This window comes from Chrysemys picta, chromosome 2, assembly GCF_011386835.1.
Source record: "Chrysemys picta bellii isolate R12L10 chromosome 2, ASM1138683v2, whole genome shotgun sequence".
NCBI classification, from domain to species: Eukaryota; Metazoa; Chordata; order Testudines; family Emydidae; genus Chrysemys; species Chrysemys picta.
The window spans coordinates 33,473,559-33,495,933 of NC_088792.1; the positions used below are offsets into that span (position 1 = coordinate 33,473,559).

General features: G+C 42.8%; 1 protein-coding gene across 2 annotated transcripts in view; it reads left to right on the plus strand.

The window, feature by feature from the left end:
* The first annotated feature begins 417 nt into the window (after nt 1–417).
* The window catches only part of LOC135981276 (uncharacterized), a 43,635-nt gene continuing 21,677 nt past the window's right edge, over nt 418–22,375 (plus strand). Inside the window, exons 1-3 of one of the 2 annotated variants that reach the window (XR_010598221.1) lie at nt 418–564; nt 5,449–5,589; nt 5,910–11,186. The gene's annotated coding sequence lies outside the window, so the exon portion shown is untranslated. Of the gene's footprint in view, nt 565–5,448; nt 5,590–5,909; nt 11,187–22,375 lie in introns of those variants that run through there. The other variant, XM_065582911.1, reaches the window with a different exon arrangement.

A 22,375-nucleotide genomic window follows, 5' to 3' on the forward strand; every position in this document is an offset into this window, starting at 1 on the left:
CTAGCCACATAGGGCTAAAGGTTACTTATCCTGCCCCTCACCCCAAGGCATGGATGCCCTAAATGCTATGGTACAACTATGGTGTCACTGTGCAGCAGCTGGAGCACAGGCCATGGGAAGCCTGTACAACAGGGGGATTCTATGGTGTCTCTTCTGGTGGTGGCATGGCAGGAGAAGGGGACTTGGCAGAGGTAGCCCAAAGAATGGGATGGGGGAATGGCTGGTATCCTGGAGCTCTACAGGACTAACACACACGTCCAACGGGACTTCCAGCTACAGCACACCATGGGTTGTAGCTGTAGTGGCAACAGAATGGCTGTGCAGCTTCTCTGCCCCAAGCTACTGTATGGCTGTGGGGGAGAGGCTTACTCCTCCCAAATCCAAAGTACAAAGCCTGTTTATTCAGGATTTGCATGAAGGGGCTAGAGGCAGCTGGGCAGCATTTGAGTCCCTGAGAAGCTGTACAAATGCTAGTTATTATAATGAAGGAAAAATCCCAGTAATGTCAAATGCTGTAATAACTTGTAGTGGGCAAAGCTCAGAAGATTAGGTGGCTCATTCCATGTAAGTACCCAAAAGGGGCCCACAGAGGGGAGGCGGATCAAAAGTTTCAGTTTGGGCTCCTGTCTTCTTTGAAGTATGACACTCTTTGGATAAAAAAGGCTCTTTAACAAGCAACAGTGCTTGTATGTTTGGTTTTTCTTTTCTTTTGAGTGGGATAAAATGATCTGTGCATTATCCTGGCGATCTTGTGTAATGGAGAGGACAGAAAGTCAGGTTTAACGCTGGCTGTACGTCTAGTTAATTGTATGTGGGCTGTAGATGCCAATCAAGACAAAATGAGATAGCCTGGGGGGAAATTTGGTCCCACTGAGTAAGCGGGTTGTGTGACACTAACTCAGAGCTGCCCCAACCTTTATCTTTCTTTGAAAACTGACCTTCAGATTTAAAGGCATGCTGCTAGAATGGACGCCAGGGCTGGTTATGGGGAGACACTTAAAAGGATGGACTGTGCCCTCAAGGACTGGATCACTGGCTGCATGGGGGTCTCTATGGGCTAGCATGGTTGATGCCTATCTGTGTGTTGTTTCAGCCTATATATTTTAGTTACTTATATGATCCCTACCATCACTGTCACATCTGTGCACCTCACAGTCTATATTTGTCCTCCCGGCACCCTTGTGAAGTAGACAAGTACAATTATCCCCATTTTACAGATGAGATGAATAGACTTGCCCAAGTTCACACACACAGTCTATGGCACAGCAAAGAATTGAATGCGGGTCTCCTGAGTTCCACACTAGTGCCCTCACCATTGGGCAGCCCTTCCTTTCCTGACTGAGGCATTCAGACAGCACAGAAGGCAACTGTGGATTGACCATGTTCCTTAGAGCACAAATCTGGAATGCCGTGAATTATTTCCGAGGGGGCTGTGCATCAAAGCTGAGCACTCACAGCTATGTAACGGTGCAGAGGCACGCCTCAATTCAGAAACTGTGATGGCACTGACAGTGATAGGTAGTATTGCCAACTCCAGCATTCAGAAATCATGAGGCCCCCAAAATCATGAGATTTTAAAAATGAATAGCTTGGGGAGGGGGTTGTTTCTTTGGGGGGGGGGGGGGGTTGGTCTTCATAGTCTTTAGAGGTCATATTTTCAGCGTTTTTTTCCCCTCCAGAATCATGAGGGCTAGAAACTTTTTTTAAATGAAAGATGAGATTCTCACCTAATCACACAAATCTAGAATCTAAAGGTTTAAGAAGAGTACCAAATATCAAGAATTGGCAACACTGCACAAAGGTAATGAGACCTACCTTTGAGGCTCTAATGCCAGGGTTCCTCCCTGGTTTAGAAATGTCCCATATAAGTAAATATTTAGCAATAATTTTATTTAACATTAGAGCTTGTCAAAAAATGGGAAACTTGTTTTACAAAAAGTATCTTGAACAATTCATCCCATTCTTTTTTATTATTGTTTTTGGTGTAGAAGTGAGTCAAAATTTCTCTGACATTTTTCAATTAGCTATAAAGGTGGTCAAAAAACATTTCTTTTTCATGAAAAGATTAGCAAAAAAATCATTTCTGTTTTAAACTTGACATTTCAAAGAGAACTCAAAAAATCAAAATGCAGACACGTTTTAACCAGCTCTACTGAATAGAAATAAAGAAAAGGTTTTCTTCATGTCTGGGAATCTGCAGCCAAGGATATACTGGGAAGTGGATGACCAGTTCCACTTTCACCAACCCCACGGTAAGTAGAGTAATTACACTGAAGTGCCTGAGTGAATTTCCCCCTGATGCTTTAATTAACAGATACACAACATTCTGAATGCCACAGAGCAGTGACTCTCAACCTTTCCATACTACTGTACCCCTTTCAGGAGTCTGATTTGTCTTGTGTACCCCAGGTTTCAGCTCACTTAAACTACTTGCTTACAAAATCAGACATAAAAATACAAAAGTGTCACAGCGCACTATTACTGCAAAATTGCTGACTTTCTTATTTTTACCATATAATTATAAATAACTCAATTGGAATATAAATATTGTACTTACATTTCAGTGTATAGTATATAGAGCAGTATAAACAAGTCAGTGTATGAAATTTCAGTTTGTACTGATTTTGCTAGTGCTTTTTATGTAGCCTGTTGTAAAACTAGGCAAATATCTAGATGAGTTAATGTATCCGCTGCAAGATCTCTGTGTATCCCCAGGGGTGTGCATACCCCTGGTTGAGAACCACTGCCATGAAACTCAGGCTGGCTTCTAAGTAGTGAGACCCTAGAACACACCTTCTATGGCCCTGAGGTGTGTTTGTTGGAGACATTTGTTTGCCACCAGCCTGGGGTGCACATCCTTGTAAACATGTATAGGAATGACATGTAGAACTGATGAAGTCAGGGCCGGCTCTAGGAACCAGCAAAACAAGCTGGTGCTTGGGGCGGCACATTTTTAGGGGCTGCATTCTGGCGCGGGCCATGCTGCCCCTAAAAATGTGCCCCAGCCGCCCTAACTCACCTCCGCTGCTGCCGCTCGCGCGCCGCTGCTCGCCCTCCCTCCCAGACTCTCAAACCCGGGAGGGAGGGGGAGATCCCGAGCGGCTGCGGCGCGCGAAACAGCTGATTTGCGCGCCGCGGCCGCTCGGGATCTCCCCCTCCTTCCCGGGTTTGAGAGCCTGGGAGAGAGGGTGAGACTCCGAGTGGCCGCGGCGCACGCGCTGCTTCTCCCTCTCCCTCCCTCCCTCCCTCTTAGGCTTGAGAGCCTGGGGGGAGGAGGCAGGGCTGGGGATTTGGGGAAGGGGCAGAGTTGAGGCGGGGCCGGGGATGGGATAAGAAAAAAACGGTGGGGGGGGGGGGCGGCCAAAATTGTTTTCGCTTGGGGCGGCAAAAATCCTAGAGCCGGCCCTGGATGAAGTATTCTTCACTCATACAGGACAGAGTGAAGCAGGCATTTGCACAGGGTATCTCAGAATAAAACAAACAGGAATACTTGTGGCACCTTAGAGACTAACAAATTTATTTGAGCAGAAGTTTTCGTGGGCTACAGTCCACTTCATCGGATGCATAGAATGGAATATCTAGTGAGGAGATATATATACACATACAGGGAACATGAAAAGGTGGGAGTTGTCCTACCAACTCTAAGAGGCTAATTAATTAAGATGAGCTATTGTCAGCAGGAGAAAAAAAACTCTGAAACCTGTCAGAATAAAATGAAAATCAGTTGAACCATTCTGACAAAATGTATTGGGGGAGGAGGGGCAATTCCAGCCTCCCTTGCAATGTGGTTACTAACTGAGAGCACTTCCTCCCTATCTATCAGATTTCTATTGGAAAATTCCCCCGCTCCAGTCCCTGCACTCACCTTTACTGTAAGCCCTGAGGGGAAAGGAAAGGATATGTATCAGATCACCTTGTCTAAGGTCAGGACACCTACTCTTGGGCTAAGAAGATTTTGTCAAATTGGTTTCATTACATATTCCCATACATCCCTCATTCGCCTAATCTTTACCTCACTCTCCCTGGAGTTGTTGCCTTGAACTCTTGAACCAGCCTTTCGCTGCATATCTAACCTCGCTCAGAACACCTCCCAATATGCCCCAAGGCTAATGATCAGTGAAGAGAGGCCACGTTCTTGACATGGGTAATGACATGGATATTAATGCATTTGTTTTTGGGATTTCACAACACAAATGGTATTTCTCTCATTATTGTTAATCTGCTCTCCATATAAAACATTTAATTGGGGCCAGATTCCAATGCCCTTACTCACACTGAGTAATGCCTTACTCCTTGAGCAGTCTCTGATTTCAGTGGGACTCAGAAATAAAGTCCTAGTAAAAATACGTAAGGGGATCAGAATCTGATCCTTAATGTTCATAAAATGCTTTGCTATCCTAGGCTGAAGGCACAGTATTATTACTGTTAGAGTGTTATTTATTATTATTATTTTGTAAAAAAAAAAAAGAAACCCAGGTTTTCAGAATGGGCAGTGTTTGATGGTTCTTCAGTTGAGAAGGCACCAAAGTTCTGAATCTAATGTCATTGCACACGTGTAACTGAGAACAGAAGTTGATCTCAGAATGTTATTACCTGAACTTGAGACAGTTGTTTGTTCCATTTTAAGGAATAATTCAGATTTCTGGACTAGATGTGATTTTTAAATATGAAACCTGTTGAAGACTTTTTGCATTTCTACAGTCTCTTTTGTCTAAGGATCTCAAAGTGCTTTACAAGCATCCATACTAATTTAGCCTCTTAACAACCCATGAGGTAGAAAAGGTTATTGTCCCCATTCTACAGGTGAAGAAACTGAGGCAGAGAGCAAGCTCCAGTCTTTAAGGTGCTGAGTACCCTCAACTTTCACTGAAGTCAGTGGGACTTGAGGATGCTCAACACCTCACAGAAGTGCTCAGGACTTTGCAGAATGGAGCCCTAAGCATATGTTTATACTGCAGCTGGGAGCCAGCCTTCCAGCCCAAGTAGACAGACTTGTGCTAGCAGGGCTCAAACTAGCAAGCTAACAATAGAGCATGGATGTGAGGCTTGGGCTACAGCTCAGATCTCTCAAACCCACTTCATCCCCTAGGCTTGAGAACCCAAACACAGCCCAAGCCATGATGTTCAAACTGCTATTTTGAGTGTGCTAGCTCAAGCCCTGCTAGTGCACATATATCTACCTGGGCTGGGAACTTCTACAACTGGACCCTTTCAGTAGCACAACTGTATTTGTCCACATCATGTTACAACATAATGTTAATATTTTGAACTTTAAACTTGGTAAGGGATAACCAGACCCTTCTGTGATTTGCATTGGCATTTGACTATAGGCAAGCAGAGATAAAGATCCAAGAAAGAGGAAGTCTTGTACAGTATGACGTAAACTAATAAGTAAACAGAATTGTATTTCCAAAAACCACCACGCTGATTTTATTTTTCCCATTCCAGACTGGGGAGAGATGGGAAATCAAAGCTAGATCTCCTCCCCTGCAGGGGGCAGCTGAACACCAACCAACCACCAGACCACCCCAATGCTGATTTTTGCCCCAGTTCAGTAACGTTCTTAAACATGTGCTTAACTTTAAGCATGTGAGTATTCCAACTATTTAAATGGGCTATTTCAAATATTTAAATTTAGGCATGCTTCTCAGTATCTTGTTGCTTCAGGGCCTTTATTAGCAATCTGTTTGATTTCCTCCTTCCCACCTCCTCCCCCAAAAGATAGCACATCTCATATGCCTTGTAATGTGCATAACAAGTGGGGTTTTTCATATTAATTTTATAAGCAATAGCTATACAATTAACCTGAACACTGAAAGCAAAAATGTTAAGGAGGTGGCGACTCGCTAATTGGAGCAATGTTCTATATATTGTTTTACAACAGCTCTTTTATGCTTTCATCTTACAAGGTTCCTGAAAAGCGCGGCATTCTCATATACCAAAGAGCAGGACTCATATTATAGGAGCAAAAGGAATTAAGTCTCTTTGGTTTATGGTTATTAAGGGTTTTCCTTGTCTGGATGGTCTAAGAAGGACGGCCAAGTACCAAGGTAATCCACTTGTTGTTTCTTTCTGTACGTCAGCTCTTCCATGACTAATGTGTTCCATATTCTTATCATCCAAATCTTGACGTCAGGTGGCTCTTTGTGGTGGTGGGGGGGAGGGCAGGTTGATTGTGCATCGTGGGGCACCAGGAACGGAGAGATCAGTTTACCCTCCTGAGTCTGAATTGCTCCTTAAGCAGCACGCTGAGAATAAAGGCTTCCCGGGGGAGATCAGCTGAAACTATAGCTCAAATGTAATGCAAAACACCAAAGACTAAAGCCTGAGCTCATGGAGGGAGCTTGCATGCCAGCACAGCAGGTCCAGGATCCCCAGAGGGTCCAGGAGGGGGTGGGGAGCTCATTGCCTCTGTGAATCCTGACACTCCTCCCTATTGTAGGAACTACTGCTGCTTGGGGGCAGCAGTGGCCCCCACAGAGTGGCCCCCAAGGAACAGAGAGGGGGCCCAGTGGTAGGAGCTGCACTTGGAGACACCATAGTCTGAAAAGATGAGGGCCAGAGGATTGGTGCTGGAAGGAGGAAGGAATAATGAGCCCTTCCCAGTTTCCCTGGCTGTCACTATGGCAGATCAAATAGGGACGTCAAAGGGACATAGACCCACCCTTCCCACCCCACCCCAGCAACTCTGCTGGGTGGGGCTGAGCCTGGCCCTCTAGGGGAAGGAGAGGGACCGGGTAGCTGTGGTTTAGCTACATAGGACAGCTATTGCCCACAAGGGCTAGTGCTGCATTGTGAGTGGGAGCCCTGCTGAGCCCTTGGCAAGGTTTTGGCCCTGTGTTAAGACAGCATTAAGGTTGCACCATTAAACATTCTAGTCGGAAAGTGCCAGTTAGGAAGAACACACAGCCTAACCTCTGCCCCCTGGTATGCACAGACTCTAGATACAGGGTCACATATGTGAATTCTCTCATCTGAATTTTTACTTCAACCTTAGATCCACACATGCAGCTTCTCTTACTATTTTAGTCATTCTTGTAAACTCATCTTAATTTCATGTTTTATTGACTTGGACTTTTAATATGATACATTCTCTTTTCTCTAATTGCCTGATCATTTGAGATGTAGAGCCGGACTAATTGCTTCTATTCATGTGTCAGTGGCGTGTCTATTTCCCTGGGCCCAATCTACTATTGCTTTTATTTAGACCACTCAATAATTATCTAGAAGCCTGGAGAAAGCTAAGCCACCATTATCCCTGCATTGAACAAGCATGGTTTATAAATGCCATAAAAAGAATAAATCCTGGCTTGGCAGCTACTTGGGATTTTCTGCCTCCCTCAGTATTTCTTATGTGTCTATCCCTATATCTGAGTAGCGTATTCAGTCACTGAGATTTCCGTAGTAGCTTCCATCATGGATTCTCCTCTATGCCTCAGTGTTCCTGAGGTGTTTAAGGGTAACATCTAAGAAAGGTAACCTAGACTTGGGCAATATTAATTTTTACAGAGCATATTCACACAAACATGGAATAGAAAAATGTATATCTGAAATTGAAATATTTTTTAAGTGATGGAAAATTCTTCTCATATAAGTCCTCTAAAGGCGAGGTTAAGTTACTCCTGTTGTAGATATGCGATTGTCTCTTTGGCTTGCTTATAGCTACAGCCTTTCTGGATCAGATGTCTCCCCCTCTTTGAGACTGAATTGCTGATTTTTGGCCCAAAATGTTGTTGAGTTATTCCATTTCATGGATCATTGTAGAGAGGGTTTTCTGGTGCTCAGCAATCAAAATGTCATCAGCAAATCTCACGCCCCCCTGCCGAGCGCCGCCGGAAAACCCCCACCCGAGCGCCGTGCCGCCCCCCCCACCAAGCACCGCCGGACCCCCCCGAGCGCCGAGCCCTGCGCCGCCCCCCCGCCGAGCGCCGCGCCGCTGGAGCCCGCCCCCGCCCCCCCACCGAGCGCCGCCGGAACCCCCCCCCCCCCAACACGTCCCCCTCCCTGCCGAGCGCCGCGCCGCCGGAACCCGCCCCCCCGCCAAGCGCCACGCCGCCGGAGCACCCCCCGCCCGCGGAATGCCGCGCCGCACTGCGCTCCCCCCCACCGCCCCTTACCAGGTGCCGCCCCAAGCATGTGCTTGGTTGCCTGGTGCCTGGAGCCGGCCCTGACTGGACCCCACTACAATGTCCTCCTCCCTTCTGTGTGCTCCTCTCTCTCTGGGCAAGATCTTGTGAACTTTTTCAAAGAGTCTACATCAGATCTTGTCATTCTTTCTCCCTCCTTCAGTACCATCTTGTTCTCCTTTTACTGTTACAGACACAGACGTGTTTTGCTTGCTCTCCATCTCTGATTACTGTGATCTTGACCTTCTCTCCAACCGCCCAACCTTCCTTCATTCTTTCGCTCTTCTGGCTTATTCCCTTATAGGGTGACCAGATGTCCTGATTTTATAGGAATAGTCCTGATATTTGGGGCTTTTTCTTATATAGGCTCCTATTACCTCCCACCCCGTCCTGATTTTTCACACTTGCTATATGGTCACCCTATTCCCTCAACATTATAAGCAAGCTCTGGTCTCCCCTCAGAAAAGTGACTCTTCCCCTACCTTCCTCTCCAGTTACAGTAGAACCTCAGAGTTATGAACACCAGAGTTACAAACTGACCAGTCAACCACACTTCTCATTTGGAACCAGAAGTATGCAATCAGGCAGCAGCAGAGACCCCTCCGCCCCCTCAAAAAACCCAAATACAGTATAGTACTGTGTTAAACGTAAACTACTAAAACAATAAAGGGAAAGATTAATAAAGATTTGACAAGTAAGGAAACTGTTTCTGCGCTTGATTTAAATTAAGATGGTTAAAAACAGCATTTTTCTTCTGCATAGTAAAGTTTCAAAGCTGTATTAAGTCAATGTTCAGTTGTAAACTTTTGAAAGAACCATAACATTTTGTTCAGAGTTACAAACATTTCAGAATTATGAACAATCTCCATAGATCCCTACTGATGTCAACCCCCCAACCCCAGCAACTCTGCTGGGTGGGGCTGAGCCTGGCCCTCTAGGAAGGAGAGGGGCTGGGTAGCTGTGGTTTAGCTACATAGGTGTTTGTAACTCTGAAGTTCTACTGTATAATCAAGATGGGAGATGTTTGACTGCCTGTCAATCTGACCATGTCCTTCCTCCCCCAGGCCCAGACCTTTAATCCCTCCTCTTACTCCCTCTTCTCTGCTACCGCAAGTTCAAACATCTTATCCTCACCCTCAAGTTCCTGCATAACTCCACTCCTCTGTCTGTCTGGCCTTGTTTAGTATTGCATCTCTGCCAAAGATGAGAGCCTGGACCCCTGTTATCAGTTCCTCCCACCACCATTTCTGTGCTTCCTTCCATTTGGGCCCTAGATATGGAACATCCTTCTGGAGCTGCATAACAGCCCTCCACCCTCTTTTCATTCACCTACTTCCTGAGCAACCACTGAATCCCACAAAAATCAGACAGTTAAGATTCCTATGTGTGCTTATTTCAAACACAGACACACGCACGCCCCTTCCTTACTCCTCCATGCCATCCCCTAGCTTTTACAGAATAACTACACAGTGCTAGTGATGTTGGCCCACCCTCCTCCCCAATCTCTCCTTTACTGTTTTGTTATGCACCTCTTAGTTTCTGTGCTCTTCATGGCACAGTTCACTTCTTCTTACCTGTATTGAGAGGCAAACTCTTGGGTACTGCAAATTAGCAGCAGCCTTACTGGCTGATTTCAGTTTCTTGAGCTAATGGCTCTGTGAAAGTGGATAGGAGATGTAGGCCAGAGGGCTAACCTGCTAACTTGCTATATTATATATCCTGTTTTTCTTTATTGGTTTGATTATATGATCTTGGCTTTGATGTTTGTACTGAATAATTTCAATAGACATTACTTCATTATGTCTGGCTGTAACACAAGGAACCTACAGGCCTGTGTCCTGTATGATTTAGCTAAAGCAAGTTCACATGAGTGCTTATAACCTTTGACATAGATAAATGGCCTACAGGTTACCCTTTTAGACTTTGGGGAACTGAATGTGTTTACCAGAGTTCTGGGACATCCCAGTACGTGGAAGTAATGGCTCAGGCCAAAGGTAGCGGATTTTGGGCATGAGATAATTGTCATTAATATGTAGGGATATGTTATTAATATGTATGAATATGCTAGCCTATAGAGTATGCATACCCTAGATTGATGTGGGTTAGGAAATGAGACTTGGGCATGGAAGGTTGGGCACTGACATGAATATTCAGGATAGTGCCAAGACCCTATTAGAGGGCAAACCACCATGTGGAGTTAATTCTTTCAGCTTTGATTTCCTTTAGCTTTCAGTTCTTTAATTCCTATTGCCGCTAGCTTAGCTTTTACATATAACTTAGCTATTCAGCACTGAACCCTTATCTCCATCTCGGCATTGAGAAACCTGGATCATCAGACTCATTTGGCATGCCTGAGACAAGGCTGATCCTTTGTCTCTTATCACCAGGTCCCCAAGGAAGGCTGTGAGTAGGCTAATCTAAGTAGTTTTTGTAAGGAATGTTGCCATGGATACCCCAGAATTGTATTATTTCTTCCTGATTCTGTGGTGTGGAGCTTTGATAACTTTTTCCTTTATTTTGATAAAAATCTCTAAAGCCTGGCTCTGTCCTCAGCATGAGTGTCCTTGCCACACACCCAAGGGTCCTGACAAGGTATTGAACTCTCTACATTCTCTAATTCTGTAGCCTGCTTGTGGGACAAGATCCTGAGCATCTTCTGTTAGATCATTGGCGAGCCTTTAATAACCTGATTTTTAGAGGGCTGGTTTAACAGAGGGGTAGTATTTTTTTGTATTGCAATGTCATCCAAAAGCGCCAGTCGTAGACCAAAGCCCCATTGTGCCATACAAACCCAAAATGGAAACACATTTCCTGTCCCTAAAGAGCTTACAATCTGAGTGTAAGACAAGAAATAGGTAGGGGAAACACAAGGCGACAGCAGTAAAATAGTGAGTCGATATGATATAGAATAGGGTAATGAGCATCAGATGCCAGTTTTTAATAACACTGGTACACATTCAAGATGTTCATGTCAGAGAGTCATCCTTGTACTGCCAAGACGGCACCTTTCCACCAGTGCCCTCACTGAAAGGTTTGCCTACCACGCCGTGGACTTGAAAAGGGAAAGAAGAAATTTTAAAAAAAGCTGAACTTCTGACTTCAGGCTGCATTCAATGTTTCTGAAGAATGGTGAGAGCAACTGCTGGGGATTCATAGATTCATAGATTCTAGGACTGGAAGGGACCTCGAGAGGTCATCGAGTCCAGTCCCCTGCCCGCATGGCAGGACCAAATACCGTCTAGACCATCCCTGATAGACATTTATCTAACCTACTCTTAAATATCTCCAGAGATGGAGATTCCACAACCTCCCTAGGCAATTTATTCCAGTGTTTAACCACCCTGACAGTTAGGAACTTTTTCCTAATGTCCAACCTAGACCTCCCTTGCTGCAGTTTAAACCCATTGCTTCTGGTTCTATCCTTAGAGGCTAAGGTGAACAAGTTTTCTCCCTCCTCCTTATGACACCCTTTTAAATACCTGAAAACTGCTATCATGTCCCCTCTCAGTCTTCTCTTTTCCAAACTAAACAAACCCAATTCTTTCAGCCTTCCTTCATAGGTCATGTTCTCAAGACCTTTAATCATTCTTGTTGCTCTTCTCTGGACCCTTTCCAATTTCTCCACATCTTTTTTAAAATGCGGTGCCCAGAACTGGACACAATACTCCAGCTGAGGCCTAACCAGAGCAGAGTAGAGCGGAAGAATGACTTCTCGTGTCTTGCTCACAACACACCTGTTAATACATCCCAGAATCATGTTTGCTTTTTTTGCAACTGCATCACACTGTTGACTCATATTTAGCTTGTGGTCCACTATAACCCCTAGATCCCTTTCTGCCGTACTCCTTCCTAGACAGTCTCTTCCCATTCTGTATGTGTGAAACTGATTTTTCCTTCATAAGTGGAGCACTTTGCATTTGTCTTTGTTAAACTTCATCCTGTTTACCTCAGCCCATTTCTCCAATTTGTCCAGATCATTTTGAATTATGACCCTGTCCTCCAAAGCAGTTGCAATCCCTCCCAGTTTGGTATCATCCACAAACTTAATAAGCGTACTTTCTATGCCAATATCTAAGTCGTTGATGAAGATATTGAACAGCGCCGGTCCCAAAACAGACCCCTGCGGTACCCCACTCGTTATGCCTTTCCAGCAGGATTGGGAACCATTAATAACAACTCTCTGAGTACGGTTATCCAGCCAGTTATGCACCCACCTTATAGTAGCCCCATCTAAATTGTATTTGCCTAGTTTATCGATAAGAATATCATGAGAGACCGTATCAAATGCCTTACTAAAGTCTAGGTATACCACATCCACAGCTTCACCCTTATCCACAAGGCTCGTTATCCTATCAAAGAAAGCTATCAGATTGGTTTGACATGATTTGTTCTTCACAAATCCATGCTGGCTGTTCCCTATCACCTTACCACTTTCCAAGTGTTTGCAGATGATTTCCTTAATTACTTGCTCCATTATCTTCCCTGGCACAGAAGTTAAACTAACTGGTCTGTAGTTTCCTGGGTTGCTTTTATTTCCCTTTTTATAGATGGGCACTATGTTACTGAACATGAATTATTAAAACCTTTCTGGCTTGTACAATGGTGGTGTCATTCAGAATTTAATCTTGCAACATAACTCTTGTGTTTTAGCCAATGGATAACCTGCCCTTTGAAAGGCAGCTGTCTGGGTGACTATGTGAACTGTCCTTTTCGATCCTTTTACAGACACAGGCTCTACCCTGTGAGCTAAATACACCAAAGAAGGGTGAAAGTCCAGGGAATACACACTGAGCAGCTCTGCGTGTGTATTTCATAGGGTGCAGCATTTTCATAGCATGGCCCGGTCTCCTGAGCTTGACCTTACTGATCTGAATGTCACCATGAAGGTCAGTCTACAACTTTTCAGGCTAAGTGACAGTTTGATAGCCATTCAGACAAGCAACTCCTCCCTGTTTGCCAATAAACCGTGATTTCCCTAGAAATGATGTGTCAGGCAATGTCTGTGCAAGAAAGGAAAAGCTTTAACATTTGCTAAAAAAATCCAGTCCCTGTCATGAGTGACCTCTCCCTAAACTATGGCCTCTTCCCTAGACTTTTACAGTCCCACTAACTTCCCCAAGCTGGCATTCTGGGTGTGAGCAAAGAGAAACAACACTGATTTTTGTGACCAATCACAGCTAACTAATACAGCTCCAGTTTTGAATAATGACTAATACTTGGAGCGAACTGTGCATGGTTAATCCATAGAGTAAAAAAGTCATTGGTTAATTTTGTATTATTTTATAATGTATAATACAAAATCCAAAAAAATTCAAAACAGTCCTTTCAAAAGGAAAAATCAGTGTGTCATGCTGAACATGTCAAAATGGGATGTTTTGGTGTTGTCAGAATTCTTTTCTCCCTTTTTTGTCCAAAATGAAACTTCAGCAAAATCAACAGAATTCAGCAAAGCATATTGATTTCAACAGAACTGCATTCTCTGATGGAAAATCGTTCCATCAAAGATTTTCTGACCATCTCTAACTTACTGTTTTTGTTGGGGTGAGACAAAACCCAATCCTTATAAGGAAGAGCTGAGAAGAAACTCTGCAGCCAGAATCTCACAGAATTCTAAGATCCTTAGAGATGGGTAGCAGCTGGACCATCATTTATGGTTCTGATTGATACGATCAGGGTAGCTTCAGGTTGCAAGGGTCAGGAAGGAAGTTTTCGAGTCATGTAAGGCCTAGCCTAGTTGATCAGCTACCTTGTAAGGGTGGGAAAGAAAATGCATCTTCCCATGAGGCCCCGGGCAAAAGGCAATATGCTGGGTTTGGTGGTTTGATCCAATGTGGCAAATCCTATGTTTCCCCTAAAACAGCATAAAATGTAGGAAAGTTCAAGAAATAAAAGCTTGTGTAAAAGCTTTCAGAATTCTTCAAACAGAGAGCAGAAACTCTAACGAGAAGAGAATGCATGGGGGAATATTTCCCAAATTCAACAACTTTATTTAATTAACTGTAGGGAGGGCTTTTCAAATGCCAAAGATTTATGGGTTTCAAATTATTCTGTCATCTTACTTTTATCCCAACTATTAAGGTATTTAAAGTCTTGTGAAAAATGTGAACTATGTTAGCGCAACACAGAATGTGCAATCAGTTAATCCCAAGGCTTCTAGAGGAATCCCATGCTTACTCTGGTGTTCAGACATCTGACGTTAGCATTCTCTTAGCCCAGGCCCCATGTCCTATGCTGCATATTAGACTTAAATTGTTATAGCTCCTGTTTTGATTACAGTAACTCCCTCCTCTCAGGGCTCCTGCACACATACATCTCCCCCTCTCTGGTCTATAGAAAACGCTGCTGCCAAGATCATCCTCCTTGCCTGTTGCTCTATGTCAGCCCCCTATTTTGAATCCATCCTCTGACTCCCCATGTATCACCAAGTTCAGTTCAAGCTTCTATGCCTTCAAGGCCCACCACAACTTTGACATTCACGACTCCTCCATGCTTATCATTTTGCCCCACCCCATCTCCTCTGCTCCATCAACAATATCAGTTTCAACTAGGGTGACCAGATGTCCCAATTTTATAGGGACAGTCCCAATATTTGGGGCTTTTTCTTATATAGGCTCTTATTACCCCCCAACCTCTGTCCCAATTTTTCACACTTGCTATCTGGTCACCTTAGTTTCAACTACCTGTTGGTCAGCTTCTCACACAAACACCTCTGTGACTTCTCTGGTGTGTACTATTGCCAAGAGGTTAGGTTCCAAAGAAAAGCAATAAGGAGTTTGGCATGTAGGACAGATATCGGTGACGTGAAAGAAATGGCACAACTAGCGCATGTTATACTCTTCACTTCACTGTGAGGTGTTGCTTTCTATGGAGCTGCTGAGGGCGGAGGATTTTGGAAAATCTGGACATAAACTCTTGCAGTAAGTGCTGCAAATCTACACAATTCCTCTTACTTCTGCATTTAAATAGCTCTGCTGTAGCTGACAAATACAAACAGATCTGCCCACACAGCTTCCTTTTTTTCTGCTGCCCTACATTACTTTATACAAAGCAGTCACTCAGGGCTGGAATAACTTACCTTCTGGAGGGGGAAATACGCTCACATGCTTAAGGCATGTGATTGAGACTCAGAGAGCTGAGTTCAAGGCTCTGTCAGGCTTCACTAGGCATACAGGAAAACTCTGTCAGGCCCTGATCTAACTCCCGTGAAGCTCAATGGGAGTGCTTTCAATGGATACTGGATTGAGGCTTTAATCTCTGTGTGCCTTAGTTCCCCATCAGTAAAATAGGAACAATAATACTTCCTTTCTCCCGCCCCCCCCCCCCCGTTTTTCTCTGGCTTGTTTATTTAGACTTTAAATGCTTCTCGGCAGGGACTGGCTTTTCTTATGTGTCTGAACAGTACCCAGCAAAATAAGACCCTAATCTTTGTTGGGGTTTCTAGATGCTACTGTACTACAAATGCAGATTCACCCTCAGATTCTACCCTCCTTGAGTCAAACGATAGTGTTTTGTGGGGTCCTACTGTTTCAGAGATGCAGTCAGCCTGATCGTATTATATCCATTTTATAGGATCGGGCTAGGTGTCGGCCAGGGATAGTCAATTATTTTTTGTAAAGGTCCAGATTTCTTGGTCAAAGTATAGTCAAGGTCCAGACTCTAGAGAAAATAATAATAAAATAAGTATGTAAAAAGATTTTGGGATCCGTTCAAAAGTGTCTGGCTGTCGAGATTTGGCCTATGATCTACCTATTAACTACCCTTGGTGTAGGCGATGATGTTTTCAGTGTGGAACTCCTGAAATATACAACCGTTAATCCATTTTGTTGCAATAAGCATGTGGGGAACAGATTTTGTTCACCCATTGTGTACCTGTACTTGGATCATCCTATCTGTGACCTAACTACTTCTGTTGCCCAGACTTACGTTCATGTGCTCTATAATCAGCAACAGAGCATGTAATAGTAAAAGGAGGGAACAGAACAGAACAGAGAAATGGCAAAAGTGAAGAAATACAAGAAAGTGCAGCAAGATTTATAAAAAAAACCCAGGAACAACAAAAACTATGGTTGAAAAATGTAAAGTAAATAGGCCTTACAGATGTAGAAAAGTTTTATTAACAAGAGGGAAAATAATGAGAAAAGGAATAAAAGCAGTTAAGGAGAAAAATTGTTTCAAGTAGCCGACAGTAGGCTGTAACAGTAATGGGATGAAATAGAACCAAAGAGAATTTAAGCTGAATATCAAAATGGACATATGAAGCAAATATTCATGTGAAGAGGCCCAAAATCTCCAATCTAGAAAGGGTGCACAAACCCCTTTGTGGGGATTCCTTTATGGAAAAATCTATAGACATCTGTAATTTTCTAGAGATCATTTGAACCACCCTGTAGATGGCACTAGAGAATTATCACCACACTATAGAAATCTATTGGATGGTTCACAAAGCCTATAGGCAGGATTTCATCCTCTTACAAGCTGCCACTGAAGAAAGAGGCGGTTTGTGTTTGTGGCAGTGGAATTTTGCATGGTTGCTGTGGCAATAGTGTGTCTGTGTGTATTGGCTAGAATGCTGATGACTGATCTCTCACATCTAGCTGTAATAATAGAGTTACGGACTATCCAGCTAGATTACACAGCTGAAACAGAAGTATACGACCTCACTCGTTCTGTCCCTAGATGAAATTTATCTTATACAAATGGGTCCAGGGCCTTGATCTTGTACTGGCTGTCTGCACAAGGGTGAACTTCGTGCTTGCTGAGAGATGCAAACATTGACTGCAGCATTTCTCGTGGCTGATGATTTCAATGGGAGTATTTACAGAGTAAACTACGACTCCATGTGACTCTGACCCCTAGTTAAGTTTCTGTCCTCACCAGTAGTATTGTGCTATATCTTATTGACTTCCTGCTGTGATCCTGCTGTGAACATTGTAGGGAGGGATAGCTCGGTGGTTTGAGCATTGGCCTGCTAAACCCAGGGTTGTGAGTTCAATCCTTGAGGGGGCCACTTAGGGATCTGGGGTAAAATCAGTACTTGGTCCTGCTAGTGAAGGCAGGGGGCTGGACTCAATGACCTTTCAAGGTCCCTTCCTGTTCTAGGAGATAGGATATCTCCATTAATTTATTTTATTTTTTATTTATCCTGAAGGTTATAGTTGCTCCTGACCTCTTCTTTATTGCCCACAGAATTGGCTGTCTTACATTATTTAAAAAAAAAAAAGTTGAAGACCCAAAGTCTCCAGTGTTTTATTATCACTTACCAAAAGAAAAAAGGACCCACAAAGAAGGAAAATTGAATGTAACGATTTGTTGGTCCAAACTTATAAACATTAAACCTCCACATTCATGTGGTCCAAGTTGAGCGCAACACAGATATCTGAAGCACATATCCTACTTTGTGATGGCTTAATGGTGAATGAAAAAGCTAAAATGAAAATATAGTTATGCACGGATGTGGATGCTGAATGCTCCTGTTAACCAGGCTGCTTTGGCCAGGTGGGCTAGAGGGGAAAATTCAACACAGTAATGTGTTTTTTAACCAGCTTTTATTATGTTGGTTTGCCAGAGAAATCCCATTTTTTGACATCACAAAATGCTAATCACCGCTATGGTCTGTGGTATCGGCGAGATCAGAGATGTGATTTATAGGTATTCATTTAGTAGCGTCCTGAAAGGTAGTCATTGAGTAGTGCCCAAGAGAGTCTGCCTGCAGGAGGAGCAGTTTAGCAGCTCCTGCTCTTTCACCTTTATTAAAGGAATAAAACAATATGTGTAAGATACACTGGTTTGTAGCAGTTGCTATTAGTTTCATAATTACAGTTTAACCTGTAAAGAGAATACTTTGCAAATTAATGTGAAACAATAAATGTAATGTTTGGGGATTGGGCCATATGTTACCCTTATGGGATAGCACCTGACTCCACAACCTTGTCCCATTGATTTCAGTGGGAGTATTTGCAGAGTAAACTACTACTCCATATGAGTAGGGATATCAGAATATGGCCTGTTTAATCTCCATGCACAGTGAATACATGCTACACATTCGTATAGCTTTTTCTCAGCAGATCTCTCGCTATAGAGGATTTCGTCACACATGCAGTGTGGTGCAAGCCCATGAGTATAATGAAGTAACCGAGAGCAGAATTTGGTGCAGTCATTGTTATAGCTACACAGTGAAATTCAGTGTAAATTGGCTAAGTGGGTTCAAGCGACTATAAATTGATATAGTTCACAAGCTAAAGGACCAGAAGAAAAGAGCATAGACAAGTGTAGCAGGGAAAGCAGCTGGAAGGAAAGTGTAAGAAGGTGAAACTGAAGTAAGCCCCTTTCCCAATCTAACTTACTTCTTCCAACCTCTCAATATGTAAGTCACACCAGCTTTAGCTCCAGCGCACCCACATTGATCCATTTATTGACATGCCATTCACGTTGTCAAGTGTGCCACCTTTGAATGTTGGCCAAGTGTATGTAGCCTTACAGATACTTTCAATCTGTGAAGGAAGGTTTTCATCAAATCGTTTAACAAACAATTACTATAATTGTGCATCCATTTAAAAGTCACTCTTGAATATTTTTCATTATGTCCACTTCCTGTTTTCTGGCCAACTTCCTATCTTCAAAAGGGAACAGAAAACTATTACTGCGAATCAGGGATGTAACTGCTTAGTACACCACCCCATCTTTCATTCCTTACCTGTACTGTACTTTTCATTGTTCTAGTTGTCGAAATTGGGGCTACCGATCCAGATTCTGTTCTCCTTTAGATGCAGGTTAATCTAAGGTAACTCATTTGGCACTGAGTTATGCTGGATTGCTGCTCTGGGTTATATTGGTGTCATTTGGTCCATAATGTATTTCTTTCCCTCTGTCTCTGCCCCATCATTTTACTGAATTGCTTTGCATTTTACTATGTGTGTGGGAGAGAGTCTAAGGAAGTCTTGATTGAATGAAGCACCATTTAATTAAAAAAAAAATTTCACCTTTCTTCCTGTTTCTCGTCGACTGCCTGGAATGATAATCCCAGAGGGGGGAAAACCAGCAAGCCAGACAATATATGTACAGACATGCTAAATGTAATATGTCTACTGAACTAGATCATAATGAACTTAATGGTGGTGTTTGCTGGTGCCTCCAGGTCATACATTTATGTAGAAGCCTAACTTTTTTTCCCCCCCAGAGTGACAGAATCTGATGTTGGAACTCTAACTAAAATAGAAAATTCAAGGTGCTGATGTTGGACATCAATGATTTGTCACATCGATTTTATAATGTATTATATATCCAAGTTATGGGAATGATATTGGCAAGGTCCTGTGTAATTTGACCTAACTACATCCACGTAGGATCTGGATTCTGTGCCACTACAATGCAGCAAACTGCAAGTTCTAAATGCCTTTCTAAAAGGGAGATTTTTATTGGATTAAATGTGCAAATGAATAAGAGAATCAGGACAGGATTCCTTGTTATTTATTTTGGTATTAAACCTTTCTCCATGCCTTTGTCATCTCCTCCTATTAGTATTGTCTCCTCTTCCCTGCTTCTTGCCACACTCCTTAAGTGAATCCATAACACTCCAGCTCAAATCTACCACGGCTGGCACTCTGGCCATCTCTTCTCCCTACCTCCATGCTTAACAAGCTTCCCCTCACCTTGCACAGGAAGTATAAATCAATGAGTTAGTAAGTGTCCCTTGTATGAACAAGGGTTGAGCAACTGGGTGGTTGTTATAAAGACTGGATTACCTGCTGATGCTGTTCAAAATGTTATATTTCTCTAATCTGGGCCAGAAATAATGAACTACTGAACGGTCGTGTTTTTCTTATTTATGTATTTTTGTAGATTTGTGAAACGCATGTCGTACCTGGGAGATGTTTTAATATTTTTCCCTTGCACCCTCTGCACCACTGTGTACTTGTGGAAAGAGTAGGCAGAAGCAGCTCTTGGAATGACGACAATCATTGAGACCTGACCTAAAGCCAAATGAAGTCAATAGAAATCTTTTAGGTCTTTAGTTCCTGACCTGGAGACCAAATGTGCTCTACCTGCACCGTGTGTATTAAGGAGGGATTTAGCCATGAATCCAGACTTATATAATAGATAATGTGCTTGCAAACAGCATTATTAACAGCAGCAACTTTTTCAGTGTAGGAGAAAAAGCCAAAAGCCATGATTTGGATCCTATTAAAATTCAAAATGAACTTATTACACAGAACCATTACTTCAGTTCCCTTGAAATCTACCTGTAGGAAAATCAATGCCTCCTGATGCTGCAGTCACCAGTGAAAAGAACTTATAGAAATAGAGAAGTACTGTACAGTACTAACTTACCAGTTTTACAAAGGTTCTTATACTGCCCTTACAACAGTAATATTAGAGCACCTTCCAGTCATTCATTAAGTGACGTGACTAACATTTACCACATGTAAGTCATTCTCCCTTATCCTGCCCTCAGGAGGAGAATTGTGTGTGGAGTGTTTTGTTTTGGTTGGGTTTTTTGTTTACACACTGCTAGGTGTTTATGTTGGAGAAGGCAGGTTGAAGTTGTGTGCCTTGCACAAACACTGGAAGTTGGTGAGGTTTGGGATAGTCCTTAGTTCCTGGGGGAGTTTGTTCCACAGTCTTAAACTAGCCTCCGTGAAAGCTCTGTCTCCTGCACCATTGAGCTTTACTCTTAAGGTAGAAAGTTCCATCGTGTCAGAAGAGCTGAGTTGTTGACATGATCTACATCCCAGAGCTTCAGGCAGGCATTTAGGCCATTGAAGCATCTTGAAGATAGGGACCAAGACCTTAGTTAGCATATAAGCCTGTTTGTCAGCCTGAGATAGAATTTTGGGTTTGACTTTTTGATACTCTTATATCTTATACTAATATGTGGAAACAAAGGACAAAGACACTGTGGTTTACATCTGCCTACGAACAGATGGGGTGAAAAGAGATAAGAAATGGAACTAAAGTGTTACAGGGTATGGTGGGAGTGTATATATGAGCATACACTGAAGGCTGCCTGGCTTTTCTCTCAAGGCAAGGTCAAGCAACCAGTCGGGAGGTGCAACGGGGGTTGAGTCAACTTATACTATGTCATCTGAAAGGCTTTTCCCTTGCAGTGATCCTCTCAAATCTCCTAAATTAAGTGAAGTCAATTCTGTTTAGCAGGTCGTTGGGAGATTGGCAGTAAAACCTACATTAGGGTATTGTGTGATGTGATCTTCTTTTGGGTCATTAATAAACTAATGACATACATGCATGTGCCTACACAAACACCTCCTCCCCATACATACATACATACACACACACACACATATATATAGTGTGTATATGTGTGTATGTATATGTATATATATATATATATATATATATATATATATATATATATATATAGTATGACTAAATTATGCCCTCATTTATATCCCTGTATCCCCACTATAATCATTCCATGATATTGCTGGGAGTTGCTGTTTGAGCTAAAAACAGGGAAGAGGGTGAAAGATGCATGAAATGAACATAATCCCAAATTATGCTGTTCATAGCCTACATAAGACTTGAAAATGTCTTCACTTCAGTGGGTGTATCTGGCCTTCAGCTTTAGTGTTATGCTGTTTTCCCTGATCTCAGTGTATTTGCTTGGTCAGAGCTTTACTCAACACCTCTTACTCCAGCAAAATTTCCACCGACTTCAATGCAAGCAGGATTGGGCCCAATGTAATAAATTACTTGGTGAGTGCCAGTCACCATAGTCCCTAGGCTCTGAATGGGTCCCCTCAAAGATTAATGTGAGCCCCTCAGCACCATGTCCAGAATAACCTCTGTAAAGATTAAAGAGTTAATGGGTCATAGAGTTTTTCTATAACAGATTTAGAAAAACAGAAACCAAGGTTATTTACTGTTCCCACACTCTGTACTCAGAGCAGTTCTAAATTGCTAGGTTAATTATCCATTCCTGAAAGAAATGTGAATGCATTTTTTTCTGTACACCAATGTATTCTTTGTGGCTGAGACAGAAATTACTTACAGAGAGTGCAATGTTTCTTGCAAAGAAAAGTTCAAGCCAATGGAATATTTTTAAATTCAGCTGTGATGTCTGTTAAATTCGTTCTGGCTGTGGGTTAATTCAGTCTATACCTTTTTATGCAAGCATTTAGAGAAAATGTTTGACTTCCTAGGAGACACTATCAAGTAGTACTGACGCAAAGTAGAGTTTAGTGTAGTTATTATTAATAGCACTGAGATATTTGCACAGGCTGACAAGAAGC